This window comes from Ostrinia nubilalis, chromosome 13, assembly GCF_963855985.1.
Source record: "Ostrinia nubilalis chromosome 13, ilOstNubi1.1, whole genome shotgun sequence".
NCBI classification, from domain to species: domain Eukaryota; kingdom Metazoa; phylum Arthropoda; class Insecta; order Lepidoptera; family Crambidae; genus Ostrinia; species Ostrinia nubilalis.
The window spans coordinates 1,296,603-1,312,826 of NC_087100.1; the positions used below are offsets into that span (position 1 = coordinate 1,296,603).

Consider the following 16,224-nt stretch of genomic DNA (forward strand, 5'->3'; position numbering starts at 1 on the left):
TCTATGAATTATTTCTTTATTTGGTTTTGTAATTAATTTTACTATTAGGGATGCCTAAGATCGCCTTATATCGATAACCCATCGTGAAGACTTAGCTTACCAAAAAATGTGCTACAAAAAATGTATGCATGAATCGCACTGAATTTGGTTATTCCTTGGCTAATTATATTCAATCTGCAACCCTTAAAATTCCCCTAAAACGATACAGATATAAATTAACAAGAGCACGTCATCACGACAGACCCCACGGGAGTTTACAATGCTCGTGCCTAATGAAGATTCCGCTGGCTTTCTATTAAGGCGCAGCCGAAAGTAAAAGTTGGTGGGACCTGTCTTTATTTGCTTATTAGCTCTATGGCAGGCCTGGGCCGACTTTCAGAGTTCATATAGCAATTTATCTTAACAATTTTTCACATAATTTTACTTTTGGTATAGGATATTTTGGGACATAATACTAGGCTTTTTAAGAAAAGTTCCTGATGTAAGTCAAAGCTCCAAAAAACAGAGTTTTAATACGGATTTTTTACTACGCGCTATAGGTATAAAAGTGCCTTTTAAAAACATACTTACATAAATTATACACATTTTATGACTTTTTGAAACGCTCTACAAACGCGTTCTATTGGCGAAGCCCTAAAAGACCTAATTTTTCTCTTTCATCTCCCTCTACTAGTCCAATTACTATCAAGTATTAATATCTAGTGGCTATAGTCGTTTTTCATTTTAAAAATCAAATAACTAGGTCTCAAAACTGCTCCTTAACTAAAGTGCAGACAGAACCGAGTGAACCTCATGACAAGTGATCTGTGTGCGACCTGGCGCTTCTCGTGATTTACTATTTGGGGTTCCACTGGCCAAATGGGGAACCTACCCCTTTAGACCAAGTAACATACGACTACTACTAAAACTAAAGCTGTCACGGTAAATAAAATAGTTCTTGTCAATTCGGTCATCATAATTATTAGCTAATATGCAGTCCACAACTAGAACTAAGACTTCACGTTGAGTTTTGAGTTCGTCTGTTCATCGAACAAGGAGTTCTACGATTGCCTATTGTTTATATTCCATCTATCTATCTAGATTTCTTTGCGATTTATAGTTTGCTACATTTTTTAACTATTCCGTTATTCTGTTCTTGCACTAAATTATATAATTCTAGATTTATCCTTTAACTGGATATTTATGGATTTTGTAATTTTTAGTTTTAACATACAGATGACACCACATCAAATTCACACTGTCGTCTTATGTAGTTGTAACAGGTACTATTTTTTTTTACAAAAATCTATGTATAGGTACTCATTTTCTATTTCTAAAACACCTCTCGCGCTTGCCCACGTTTTTTGCTCGTCGATCGTCCGCGTCGTTTTAATTGGCCGCTTGCGCAGGTCATGTCAGTTTTGACGCGCATTCTCCGCGGCACGAATGTGACAGGAACGAATCGAGAGTAGTTCGTGAATTTAGGTTGAGATTTGACGGTTCATTTTAGATTATTGTTGTTCAAACGAACGCAGTTTCAAATCAAATAGATTTTTTTGGTAGAGAGAAAAATGCTCTGTGTGTCTAAGGTAATTACAATAATAAGCATACACTGATTAAATTACATTGAACTATTCGGTCAAATGGCCGTCGATATATTTTTTCTAAAATGTTTGTACTTAAGAGTCGTAGCATCTACAGCTGTGCCTCCTATGTAGTATTCAATTAAGTTTTATTATTATGACCACTTCAGTTATTAACAAAATCAATGTGTATAACTTTGTTGAAAACCCTTCTACTTATGAGTTACACGATTATTTCATCAATCTACTGAATTCTTAATTGTGCAATCTTTTTAATTGTGTTATTAGTACTTTGAAACAGTCTATATCTAGAAAAGAACCGTATTTAAGAGTTAATTAATTAAAAAACAGACACAAATACCATATCAAATAAACTCCTATGAAAACAAACACCCTGTCCAAGAACAATAAAAGCACCATTAGCATAGAACATAAACCTTAATTAGTCCAAAATAATAATCTATAATCACCAATGTGTTAAATTCCTGAAGTTACGACTTAGATTTACACTCACGATAAAATAGTTGACGATTTTTATGCACTTTCTTGTAACATCATCTCTGTGGACCAGTTTTGATGTTTTAAGCCTCGTATACACTAGATAGATGTCAAAATGTCTCGTTCAATGTCACTGCATAGTTATGTGCAACATTTTTGACCATCCAAGAAGTACGAACGATGTTTTCTGTATCGACAGCGAGAATGTCGCCAGAAAATTCATATAAATAGAAGACAAGTGAGCATGAGGGTCACTTTATAGTAAACGATCACCAGTTTTCCTAGACAAGTTATAAATGTGACAGATGAAATTTTGAAATCGCTTCGCTCCAGCGTTTTCACTTCAGTCCGGACTTCGTAAAGCGATTTCAGCCTAATTTGCTTACCTTTTCTGGGCTTCTTAGGCGTTTCGCACCACGAGTGATTCGGACAGTGGTGTGAATCGCGTTTTTAAAAATATCGTCCTATTTTTCTTAGTTTGACGCTTCAGTTTTCCTCTAGTGTGTCCAACGCTTTAACTATTTACTACGTTGATGTGTTTTGATGTAGCGTGTATCACCCTGTATCGCCTTATCAGACATCTAGGGAATGTTACACAATTACCAATGAAGCTATTATTGTTGACCAGTTTAGTTAAGCATCTGAGTATATTAAACCATAGCCTGGGATTAACAGCCAGTTCAGTTTCTTCTATCAAGTTAATGTTACACCTTAGTACAGCAAGAAGTAATTTCAGAGCCAGACGAGCTTAATGCAAGTATCTAGAAAAAGATTATTATGAAATACTATATTATTGTTCTCTTTTATTTATGTTATGTTTGTATTTCATTTGAAAATGTCCTAAAAGAGTAAATGCGCTTTAAAAAGGACTCATTTGCTAATTTTAATATGCAGGTAGGAAGCAGGAATTTTGAACTATGTATGTGTATCATGAATAGCCAATTCACTCTTTCCTTTTTCCTTAAACTGGCTCAATCATTTTGGCTGTGCCCCAGCTCAGTCTTAAAGATTTCAAGATAACCACGTACTGTGATGAGAACTACTTCTTTTAACTTTAAAAGCCTTCGGTATGTCTAAATTCGATATCGATACTCATCGTGCTATAAATTTGCCGATCGAACGGCCAATTGCTTCATTTCAAACCATTCTGAACCAGTTCTAATTATGGTCTTAATTTTGTGATAAAAATCGTAAGATATGTGTTCTATTTAAATTACGTACATTAAAGTATGCAGTATCGAGTTACAAAGGCTAGATTTCAAGATAAAGATATAGTTATTAAAATTCTTGAAAGTAGAAGTAACTACTGGCAGGATAATAAATTATCGAGTTTATGATTTGCTGAGTGAACTGACATGTTATCTTAAGTTTCTACGAGTATAAGAAAATAAAATTAATTCAGTCAAACCATCCATATTTACGATTTTTTTTAAATGAAATAAAAAAAAATCAATCACAAACACTCACAAAGCCAAAAATAGAGCAACAACATTATTATTATGTATCAGTAGGCTTAGTACCCATACACATGCAAAAATGTTTGTCTCTTACGAGCACCAAACCCGCGACCTCGTGTAGTAGTTTATTCACTATGCTAAATCGATAGAAAACCTTTTTTATATCAATCATTAACTAATAACACCAAGGGCACACTTCAATACTCCATCAGCTCATCCCAAAAGCGGGTCAGAGGTGATCGACCTTAGACCCCAAAAATAAATATACCATAGACGCTTTATAAAAATCAAAGTTGTAAATTGTAATAAAATTTACATGGAATCCCGATTTACATGTGGACGGGCGATGCAAATGAATGAAGGTAAGTGCTAGAGTGATAGCCGATTCGTGAATCGAACTTCTGGGCTACCGTCAATAACAATTATAAGGTCTGTGAGTTGGAATTGGACATAAATTTGTCCATTGACGTGACTTTAGCCGTTTGGACATGTTCTGTATTGTAGAATTTGGAGAATTCGTATTGTAATCACAATGTTCGTGCAATGTTGACGTGTTATTATAGCACAAATTCTTATAATATTATTGTAAGGTCATTTAAACTCTACTGAAGGATCACGGTCCTCTATGCCGGAATCAAATGGAGGATTATTCCTACACTCCCCTTGACTAGACGCTTAAGGAGACTACCCGATGAGTCACTTACGCTGTTTATCTTTAAAAACTAGCAAAACAAAATAGCTGAAATACGAATAGCTGTTAAAGTTGATGAGGGGCTTCGAGTTAGATCTAATTAATTGTTTGATTGTATTTTCTGAAAAAGCAGTATAAAAGATAAAACATCTCACCACATTGAGTTTTTCATCAAATAACGTCGACGTACTTTCGAAAAACTAACAGTTTCCATGTTCATATTCCAGCTACTAGAAAAATAGGCACGTGACAACACCATCGTTATTATTCGTTCATCAAAAGATTAGAGTCACCATTAAACTAAATCTCCCGCAAAACTGTATCTAACGATTTTAGAACCATCGTTGAGTCATTGTTTGAATTCGAATTATTCAAATTCGAATTATGAATTCGATTTGTAATCGGATTTGTACTAATCGAGCCCATTCCAGCCTAATTCTTAAATTCGATATCGATTATACGGATCGAAGTATTCGAATAATATTGAAATTTAACGGGGTTTTGGCGATTTGCCTTTGTCAGACATCAGAACACGTTATAAAGAGCTGGAAACAGAAGTTATGTATTAGCTATGGAATGTTGGCGTTTTGGGTCGATGATAACAGAAATATTCAACAATTTCACCCATTTGGTTGCGTTTTAACAAATAATTATACTTGTTTTTCAAAATATTTACAGTATTTGGGTTACCAGTTTTTGTTGGCTAAATTGGAAATATCGCTGTACATATTTATTTTAATCTAAGTCAACAATCAATGACACATTAAACTCAATAGGTACTGTGACATCATGCATGCTTGTGATAGGTGTGATTTTGTAACAGATATGTATGTATGTATAGTATTATGTATCGAATTACTAACATTGTTTAAAATTATTGTTTTGGAGCAGTTGCGTCATAGAAGAATTATATCCGTTAACGCTATCGTTAGTCAGTTATGTAGATTTTTTACTAGAAAATGTATACGGAACAGAGTTTTATTCCAATCACTTTGGTGTTGACTGATCTTGTCATTATTATGCAAATCATTAGCGACAAATCTATAACGGTTAGTTATCTAAAATGTCCTATTAGATTATACTAATTTAAATTTACACGTGCCTATATCTGAATTATTGGACAGATTTATATTAATTTGTATTTTTCGTTGCAGGTACTTAATTTTAAGCGGATAAAAGTGTGAACGTCATGGCGAAAGCTCGTAAGTAGTATTAATTTTATCATTCTTAAAATAGCACATTGATCTTGTTCATCTAGACAAAAACTAGATATGAATAGATTATATTTTTAGATCTAGCTGTTACCAGGTCTTATTTATGTTGGTATCATTTGAGAGATTAGTTTTTTTCGAGATTGGAGATGGTTGGTAGACATTAATAATTAGAGAAGTACATGTAGGTATGTAGTACTCATGGAACTATACATGAATATGATTGTACGTATTATAAATACTTGTGCTCAATTGCACAAAACTGACGGATTTGACCGGTATTAGTTTGATATGAATACGAGTCATCCTGATCGTCAAAACGTTGTAAACAACTAAAAAGGATTTTTTTCCAATATAGGCAAGGTAGTAAAAGATTAGCCTTTAATATTTTAATAAGATTAGAATCAATCTAAATAATCAACTTAAAAAACGATGTTATTTAATCAACCGTGGCAGCGTACAAACTTTTTAGTAATTTAAAACTAATTTTCTTTAATTGAAAAATAAAAAAGTCAGTAGCTTAGTTTTATGAATATTGTCGTGCTATTAAAACTATTGGAAAGACATAAAATTTTTATCGACCTTTGAATCTAGTAGCCAATAGAAATTAACGGAGTTTTGAAGGCGATACTAAAATGTTAATAAAAGTTGACCAATGAAAATAATTGAAATACTCATTTAGGAAACTATTTCAAATAATTAGCTTTAGAGTAGATACCTATAGGTTTTATTTAACTGTAAAATATAAAGTTAGTTTTTACCCGACTGCACTAAAAGGAGGGTTAAATTTTTAGTTCTAGTGTTAAGGAAAGTCTGTTACTTAAAAGTTACGAATATTATTTTGAAGCTCTACAAAATATTTCAGAAACTGTATCATTAAACAACTAAATATCATTTTTAGCTTAAATCTTCTTTTACTCATATTTTATACAAATAATTAATATTGTAAAATTTTAGACGTGACCAAATGCGAAACATCATCTAACTTTAAGCCCAACCATAGACATCAAAATAAAAACAACATGCCAAACCTAATACGCTCTTAAGCCTTTTATTACTGCGCCTGCGACTAGCAATCTAAAAATTAGTGCAGCCATTATTTAATGGCGTACTTTAAAAGATAATTTCATACCACCTAGACTATATTCAGTTTAATAACTGACGGTTATCGACGTACGTTAATACGAACCAGTTAACAGGTATTAGGTTTGCTATAATTTTGTATGATGAAAACACATACAGTGAGTTCAATACACACCGCTCGTCATGAATGCATTTCACCCCTAATGCCCTGATAATTCTAAACTTAGCAGTTGCACTGATTTTTCTCACGTAGGAGAATAATCATTTTTCTACTTATCCAGGACAAAAGGTTTCAAACACTTCCCTCTCTTTTTCCTGTGAATGTTAATACCAGATAGGTATAATCGTATCTCAACAGTAATTTTGGTTGTTATGATGTTCAGTCAAAACTTTTTTTTTGGCCGAATGGATTAACTGACAATTAATAAAATCATAATTTTTATGCAGGAATTAAAACTAAATAATTTAAGAGTTAAGAAAAAAATGTAATTCCAATATTCATTATTCCTAAATTAATAAACTTAAACGTAATTATCTAGTCAAGGCTACATGTAAACGAATTCTCCAATCAATACCGGCATTTGACGGAGAACCTTGTGTTTTCGAGTGACTCCTTCCTCTAGGATAAGAAAGAACCCACTGACATCCTCTTGTTTGTGGCCCAACTCACGGTGAGCGATTTATCTGTAACTGCAAGTAATACATGTTGCATTTCGTCATTACTTTACCAGGACTCCTTGCTTTAAGTTTAATTCGAGTAAGTATAAATAAAATATCGTGCTTAGAAACTTTGAGTAGGTATGATAGACATATTTTTTTTACATTACCTACTTATTTATAAAAACAGATTTTCATATTTTTTCACCAACGATGAAACGCAGTAATTGCTATCACAAAATTGTAAATTACAATTACGATTATCGTAACAAAAATACAAATAAGTATCATTAAAATCGACTAAAAGATTTGACACACATTAACAATTTTTAGCTGAATGTATTAACGGTAATAATGTCACATCTTCAGCGACAAAAAAAAGATATTAAAAAACGTTCCCATAAACAATGCATGACAGCATTAATCGTAATGTCTATGGCTATCGCATCAAAACCATTGTCTCAGAAAATGTTATTTATAACCCACCTTTTGGACCAGTTCTCAAAATTGACTTCTGGTTTGTACTCCATTGTTAATATAAGTAGCATAATATTCAAATAATGGACCTAATTCTTTAGAGAAATTGTTGTAATGCGTTTCACGCTTTGCATACACAGTAAATATCCAACTTTCAACGCTAGTAGGAACTTTTTAAGGTTGATTTTGGATTGATATTTGGTTCGTGCCACTGAATTTGAGTAACTGTGCGGAGTTCATAATATTAAGTGATCTGTATTGTTCAAAACCAGTTCGGGTTCAGAAGGGTTGTATTTATGGAGTGGCACTCCATTGTATGTTTAAATGAATAATTGAATTTAATGCATCATATGTATCAGTTACAACATTCTACGTCTGGGGTCAAAATGTTTGTCGATTGAAACGTCAGATTGCATGTGTGGTTCCGATACAAATCTAAAGATTCTTATCTAATACTTGATCAATATTATCAAAATGTTAATATTAGTTTGTTTTAATAATATTACGATTAACATACGAATATTCACGCAACTTGCCGAGACCACACACATGTATTAATTAGAGAATTTTAAAGATAAATATTAATAGATAAAAAGTGATTATATTTGCATGATTACAGGCAAATGTTGAATGAATTTGCGATACGATAAAGTTAATTAAGTTGAGAGATTTTTTAATGTTATTGATTAACACCTGTTTGAGATAAAGTGATAGATAAAAATACTAATAAGTCTAGTAAAAATTAGGTAAATAGTTACAAAGTAACATAAATTTTCTGTCATTATAAGCAACAGACAACAGACATTATATTACGTACAAACTTTAGATACAACAAAGTATTTTATGACAATCATATTTCAAGTATGTCATTGAAAGTTAAGTAGCCGTGACAGAAGCCATGTGTTGAGCGTCATACCACGTTTTTTCTAAATCATATCACCATTTTTCGATCGATTGATCGGCGTATGACGGGTGTTTGCTACGGTTGCCCTAAAAAATGTCAATTTTCTATGGTGAGCCACTTTTGAGAAGATTATGAACCGTAAGGTATCTAAGTTCTTTAAAGCTATTCGAGATGAAGGGAATAAGTACATTGCCTTTAAATAAAAACATAGGTACATAATGTTCCCATGCACTTTGTGATTGGAGACGTTTCCTCATCTTTGAAAAACAAATCATTTTTAGTGACATGACTGTGCCATCTAGCTATTAAGTGACATTTCTAGTTAGATTTATTTATGTTTTTATTCTATTTATGCTGGCACAATGTCTTCTAATCATATTGTTTATTAATTTATAAATTCCTTACTTAGTCCTAGTCCTTCGTCTACATAGACTTTCCTACGTCCGTTGCATATCAGGTTACATAATAAATTAATATTCATTTTCACTTTATACCTACTAATACCATTTTAATAGTACCTAATCTAGTTTATTTTCCAATTCTCTTTAGACATTAACTGCAACGTTTCCCACAGAACTGACCGCAACTTCCTATGCTCACGCGCATCGAGTATTACTCGAGAAAGTATTAGAAAAACATATGGTTCATAACAAAATCACAGCGATCTACTTCCCACGGATCTACATACTGACCGATCGAGACCTCCGAGTCATAGCAAATACTTATACTTGAGTTGCTGAGTAACGGTGATGCGCAGCAACGGATGACACACGTAAATGTTTTAGTGATTTCTTTTCATAGTATTTCTCTTTCACTGTAAATGGAAATGGATTGATGTGGTTAACTATATTTTACAGTTACTTATAAAGCAAGTCACGTTCAGGTCATTGGATGAAAGAGAACAGATTTCAGAATATAAGCCGAGTTGTGTTTGTAATTAAATAACTTTTACAAATTACAGAAACAAAAAACAAATATGTCTGTTGAAAACTAGCCAGCAGAACGACCTCCTTTAGATTTAATATAAAAAGTATTTGTATAGAAATGAAATTAGCCACTTTACCATTGTGTTCTCATATTCAGTTCAGATACTCAATACTCAATAATTTTATTGCATATCTACCTTCTCCTAGTTTTTTCAGCTCTTGGCTTACTTGACTTAAGGTCCTGTGTCCCCTGATGGGGCAGAGGGCGTCCACAACAGTCCTCCATCGCGTTCGGTCTTGAGCTTCGCGTTTGATCTCGCTCAAAGTCTTACCGAATCTTTCAGCTCTGATTTACTTTAAAGATTCAAGTCTACTAAGTTAATAGTCGTAGGAAAGGCTTGTTTAATCACTTTTACAGTTACTAAAGGAGTCAAAGGAGCCATAATATAATGTAGCTCCAATTTGCTCTAACGTACAAGTCTTCGCTTATTTTTTCACGGCTAACTTTAACAGTTCAACAAAATCGATCAACTCGACAACGATGACGTTTCGTTTCGATCACAAAACTGCCATCAAGTGTAATTTGTGTTCTAATGAATAAATTACTGGGTGTTCGAAAGGAGTTATCCAAAAGTCGTAAGTGGAACGTGATTTACACCTGTAGGCCTAAGATGCGCGCATCGACAATGACATGATATGATAAGACAATTTTCGATCACGTAGATAATTTTATCATTTTCCCTAACATGGAACCATCGATAGAAAAGTCTATCGACCGCTATCGCGTGATAACCGAATTGTTGCCATATTAAGAAAAAATTGCGTTATTATGTTGGCCAACCTTGAAATATTTTAGCTCATTCGTTCAATCTCGTTCATTTCTGCTACTAATTCGGCTAAAAACACATATCTTAAAGCAGTGAGAACGTCATTAAAAAAAAGTTATGTCAATTTTGTTGACATTACATGACTGCTTGATTGTATTTGTTTGTGTTTTTAAAATTGTATTTTTATGTTTCCAGTCTTATTTTTAATATTTCTAAAGTACGGAAAATATCAAACGAAGAGATAACCAAGTTAAAGAAAAACAATGAAGAATTCCTAATCATACCGATAGTATTAAAGAATGAAGTCTTCAAAATTAACAGAATAACCGAACTCCACTACCTACCCCATAATGCGAGGTTTACAGTAATTATTCAACTTACATGAAGCAGTCAGAAAGTTTATTGAGATTTGAGAAATAAAGTTACACTCATAAGTAGCAAAGTAAGTACCTAAAGTCTAAAATATTAGCTATACTCCGCAGATCTTGATTTTCATAAGTAACAGCACCGGAGAAAAGGAAAAATATCTTTATTCCTACAAATAAGCTTTCACCTTCTTTCCTATATTTATTTCACATAGTTCTTTCACCGTGTAATAATACTGTGATCAATATTTTGTATGTAAACTTAAAATACAAATAGGATTAAGTAAATGTTTCTATTTATGAACTGTTTATGTAATTGTAATATTTATAATTGTGTTTAAATAATATTCTTTCTTTTTTCAGACAGTGGATGAAGAAGTGTGGGATTATGAGTGATTATTTCATTCTAAAGCAGACATAATCAAGTCTTGCTCACTATCATGAAAATTTACAATAACAATCGGCAAGAAAAACTTCAAGGGTACTGGCTAGGCTAACCAATTCATGGAATTCTGTTTGTATTTGAAATTATAAATAGCTATTGTAAAACAAAAGTTTTCCAAATAAAGATTTTGTAAATAATGGTTGAATTATTTTGAAATTACACTGCAATAATGAATTTATTGCCTGCGTCCAGCGCCTTTCTGCTACCATTATGATGTCGTCGGTCCACCTTGTGGGTGGACGTCCCACGCTGCGTATTCCGGTACCCGGCCTCCACCCCAGAACCTTGCTGCCCCATCGGGCAACATGGAAAGCATTGGGGGAGGCCTAAGTTCAGCAGTGGACGTCCTATGGCTGAGATGATGATGAATTTATTATAATGGAATAAATTGTACAAGATTATCATCCTGTCACATTAAAGCCCTTAAAAAAGACCACATGGAGGAATTAGATTGATAGTAATGTGGAATGTATGTATGGTATCACCATCAAGTTATAAAATTAGTAAAATTCATTTATTCTCATTGTTATTATAGCAAGTTTGATTACACATCCCACCCAATGCTAATTTCTGACAATGACCTTGCCACTGTTTGATGTAGACACAAGAAGCTCGGTCACCACATTCCGCCCCATTTTCAATAATTTTACAAGATTATGTACAGATGACAGTAGGTACTTAAATCAAGCTAAACACTGTGGGGTATCTCACGACATTTGCAACTTAATATGTATTGTCTGATGTACTGTTGACTGCCTACCTAAGTAGGTAAGTAATGGTTATTTTACAAGGTAGGTAATGTAATAATTAATATGTGGGTGGGACTGTGGGAGCACTAAGATTTTGCAGCTAGCGATTATAAACTGTCGCAAGATTCGCCTCACACTGATAAACTCTTGAACTAGAACTCAATCTCCACCTAGAAGTAAAAGTATCACAAAGGTGCTAGATTCCTTTCTTTGAATTTTACTAGCCTCAAATTAGTCGTAAAATGTCATTTACCATTATAAATGATAAATAAATAGAGTTAAAGTAGCTTGCAAAAAAGTTAATCTCCTATCGTCTTGCTATCGTGGGCAAGGATCGAGGACGATAAAAACACCACATCCTATCCTATCGTGATGTCAAAATATGATATAGTTAGCGCTTCATGTTAGGGCTTGCCAGGTTTATCACAAAAAAAAAAACAAATCTATCACTATCACATTTTGACAGATGACATGATAATTTTCGGGGTGCCATGTTAGCGCCGGTAGATAAAACGATATAGTGACGTCAAAATCGATATAACGCCGCGATAGCAGTTTATCACGGCGCGCATCTTAGCCCTGCTGATCGTAATGACGTTATAATAGTGCATGGACGATGCCCTCTTAACGACGTTTTGGGAACGTGTAATTATATCGCGAGCGAGATCAAAAATGTGCGAAAATCAAGGCGAATTTTTGAAGAAATCTGAGATGAATGTTAATCTTTATGTTACATAAAGACTCACGACTTGGCCAAAGAAATATTTACACACTTTTTTGATAAAGCCTTACACATAACTGTGACTCCAGTGAAGTGTAATCAAAACTTACTGGATAGTCAAAATAAGTCAACTTGCATTGATGTCTCACAATGAACCGTCCCAGCTATGAAATTGTCAAAAGGGCGCTACTATGTATACTGGATTATTAGTTCTAATTTTTGCCACGTTGGACAACCATCCCAACTAATATTATAAATGCGAAAGTAACTCTGTCTGTCTGTCTGTCTGTTACGCTTTCCCGCTTAAACCTCGCAACCGATTTTGATGAAATTTGGCATAGAGATAGTTTGAGTCCCGGGAAAGAACATAGGATAGTTTTTATCCCGGTTTTTGAAACAGGGACGCGCGCGATAAAGTTTTTCTGTGACAGACAAAATTCCACGCGGGCGAAGCCGCGGGCGGAAAGCTAGTAATAATATAATTATGACATTTACATGAGGGCGCTACTATGAATACTGGGTTGTTAGTTTTTGATTTTTGCGACTTCACGTTTCAGAATCGTGGGACTACATAGTTTAAATATTTGAACTACAGACCATAGAGCCATTAAATAAAATCACAATAAACATCAAGCTGCCAATATAAATACTGTGAAACTAGATCAGTAATAAAAATCACATAAACCCATTTGTCAAGCGGCCATAGCACGACAATCGCATATGCAATGCTATACATTAGCCAATGACAGATATACGACATATCAGATCAGTAACAATCCATTATTATATCCAATTGCATTAACTACTGCGGTACAGACCGAAGCACAGTCTTTAAGTTCACTGTATTTTTGACGAACAAACTGGACACTGGATCTCTGCTGTCTGCACTGGACTGCATCTCTAGTTAGTTTTTTTTCAAGAAATTTAGATTTAGACAACTAAAATCTCAAAATAAATTAATAAACAAACTTAAAAAAATCGAACTGCCTAAGGCGGGAATCGAACCCTCGACCACATTACCAATCTAGTTTCTTTAACTTAACCTCGATTAATATTCCTTCAAGTATGTAAGTATAAGAATATTATGAATCCAGAAAACATTAAGCAAGTTGCTTCTTTCTTCGCTCGTCTTCTGTAATGTACACTTAGATTAGTATAAATAGAAAAGGTCACACAAACACTCGTGCTCCAAATCCAAATAAACAAGACGTAACCATCAATCCTTTGGTTGCACAATTTATTTGGGAACCCCCACATAATGGTGGCACAATTTTTTACTCCACAACAATAGCTTCAGTGGCTTTGTACAGAAGTTTACCAACAAACGCAGTGACAATGTGAAGCGTGATTAATTCTTAAAGTACGACTATAAGTGCCCGTCTTTGTCAGAAGTGGGTACCGTCGATGCATTGTCAAAAGTTTTTGTTGCTATAAACTAGCAACATTCATAAACTAATAGGGGAATGCGGCAAGTTTTTGAAATCTCCTTGATATTTTGAGTATGTCGAATATTTTTAAGAATATTGACAGCCAGGTCAGTGTGGGGAGTGCAGGCCAAATCCCATATTTGCCTTTCCAAACTGTAAAGGATTGAGTGAGCTTCTGTAGCGTAGACTAAGTGACCTGATGATGATTCAGTTTTTGTTATGACCAAAGTAAATTGTTATTAAAAGTTGAAGTAGATTCATAAGCAAAAACTTCTTGTTTTGATACTTTTAAATATCAAGGTGATATTAATAAATTACGAGCTTAAAGATGCAACTCGATTTATTGGATCGATTAACTCGCAGAGCATGTGCAAAAAAATCAATACCATCTGCAGACTGCTTCTCAACAATTTGTCACTTACGAACTAGCCGTTCCCGTATATCTAGCGTAATGCATTCAATGCATTATTTATGAAATATTTATTTGCTGGTTACTGTAACTGCAGTGGACAGCTATCGACGTGATCAGACCTAAGTCTCTGATTATAATAATCCACGAATAATTCCGTATCTACATAGGATTATCGTAAACCGAACCACAAAAGTAGAAAAGAAACGTTACGTTCAGGTTCCGTCGTATCGATCAAGTTTCTTCATGCGTTCCCTTTACAAAAGCAATGGATTAGACCTGATTTGAATCAGTCACGAGAACTACTATTTCTACAATGACATATAACTCAATCCGCCATAAAGGGTCTGCTTCGGCATATCGGATCGGGTATAATTTATATGTATTTATCATGAGCACCGTGATCGGTTAGACCCGTAGAAGGAAGGGAATAGAAGTTACTGTTATTATTTTGAATTGTGTACGTGATTGTTATTTAAAGCGAGCCAATATTTTATTTTTAATTCAATCGTCTGTATACGAGTTTGGAATGAGTTCAGGCATTAATCTGCGAACGTGTTTCGCTTAATCAATATTCAATAATACAGATTCTTTACTTGTTTCTGTGATGACTAGGGTAGTGGTGATTGCTTACTGTTAAGTAATCCACGAGTTCCAATCTACAATACAAAAAAGAAAGCAACATTCTGTAATCACATAGTCCTTCTCTATTGTATTTGTCACGTTAGGTAAACTAAGCTTCCATCAAAAATCGACATCATTAATCATTCTTTAAATTTAAACGTCAATTGAACAGAAACAGTTGCTACAAATTGAATATTCCCACATGAAGGTGAAAATCCTTGGGTAAATACCCGATGACTTATAATAAATGATCTTTTATGCTACAGTAACTTCAAATCTCCAAAAGCAAATGGTTAAAGTATTAGCGAAGGAATTGCTTGAAAGGAAGCAAGTATCGTTAGTAATGGTGTTAGAGCTAACAATCAAAACGCAGTTTTGTGTGGAGCAGTCAAAGGGAAGGGCGATCCGCATATGTTCTTGATTAATGATGTAACTCCTGAACTATTATCACCAGATAGAAGAGAAAACGGGACAATCGTCAGCATAATGCAAGATTATGACAAAAAAGTTGACAAAGATAACGCTGCAACTGAACTACTTGGTGATTTGCTTACATAACTCTATCGGAATGAAGATAAAGATCAAATTGGAGTAGCAAATGAAAGTACAGGCGAGTTAGATGAACAAGTACGAAGCGCTAATAAAAACTTGACTAATGATTCTGGTTTTGGGATCAGAAATTCATGTTTTTTTCTGCATGCTTGTTTTGTTACACTTAACGCTTTTTACTTCGAGCATATGTTTAATGATATTAACGATCTTACCTTTGTTTGGGTGTATTACGATTATTTTTTGCGCTTTTTATATTGTTCAGTGCCACTGTTTGATTTACGCGCGGTGCCATGACATTGTTGAATAAATAAAATTATAATTCATCACACCAACCTCTATTTGCAAGTCAAAAGATTGTCAACTGGGCTTTATTTGGTTTTTATATTGGTTTAGTCACATTAATCGTTTAAATTACAATCTTAGTCTTACCTAATATTAGTCCACGACAAAATTGATTAATTTTTGACTTTATTCAACATTAAAATTGAGACATTATAGAGATGATTCACATAGTATAATTTGCAAAGTTGTTTCGTATTTTACTGGAATATTAAATCCAAAATTAACTTTTAATCAAAGTTAGTAAAGCATTAACTTAATAAATGAAAAGATTTAAAACTCTATAATCTATTACGATCG

General features: G+C 33.7%; 1 protein-coding gene and 1 long non-coding RNA gene across 2 annotated transcripts in view; both read left to right on the forward strand.

Annotated features, from left to right (window-relative positions):
- The window catches only part of LOC135077101 (protein embryonic gonad-like), a 151,244-nt gene that overhangs the window by 19,353 nt on the left and 115,667 nt on the right, over window positions 1–16,224 (forward strand). The gene's annotated exons all lie outside the window — the stretch shown is intronic.
- On the forward strand, window positions 10,127–11,240 carry LOC135077100 (uncharacterized). Its single transcript, XR_010258391.1, has 2 exons — window positions 10,127–10,735; window positions 11,022–11,240. It is a non-coding gene; the product is annotated as an uncharacterized LOC135077100 (long non-coding RNA).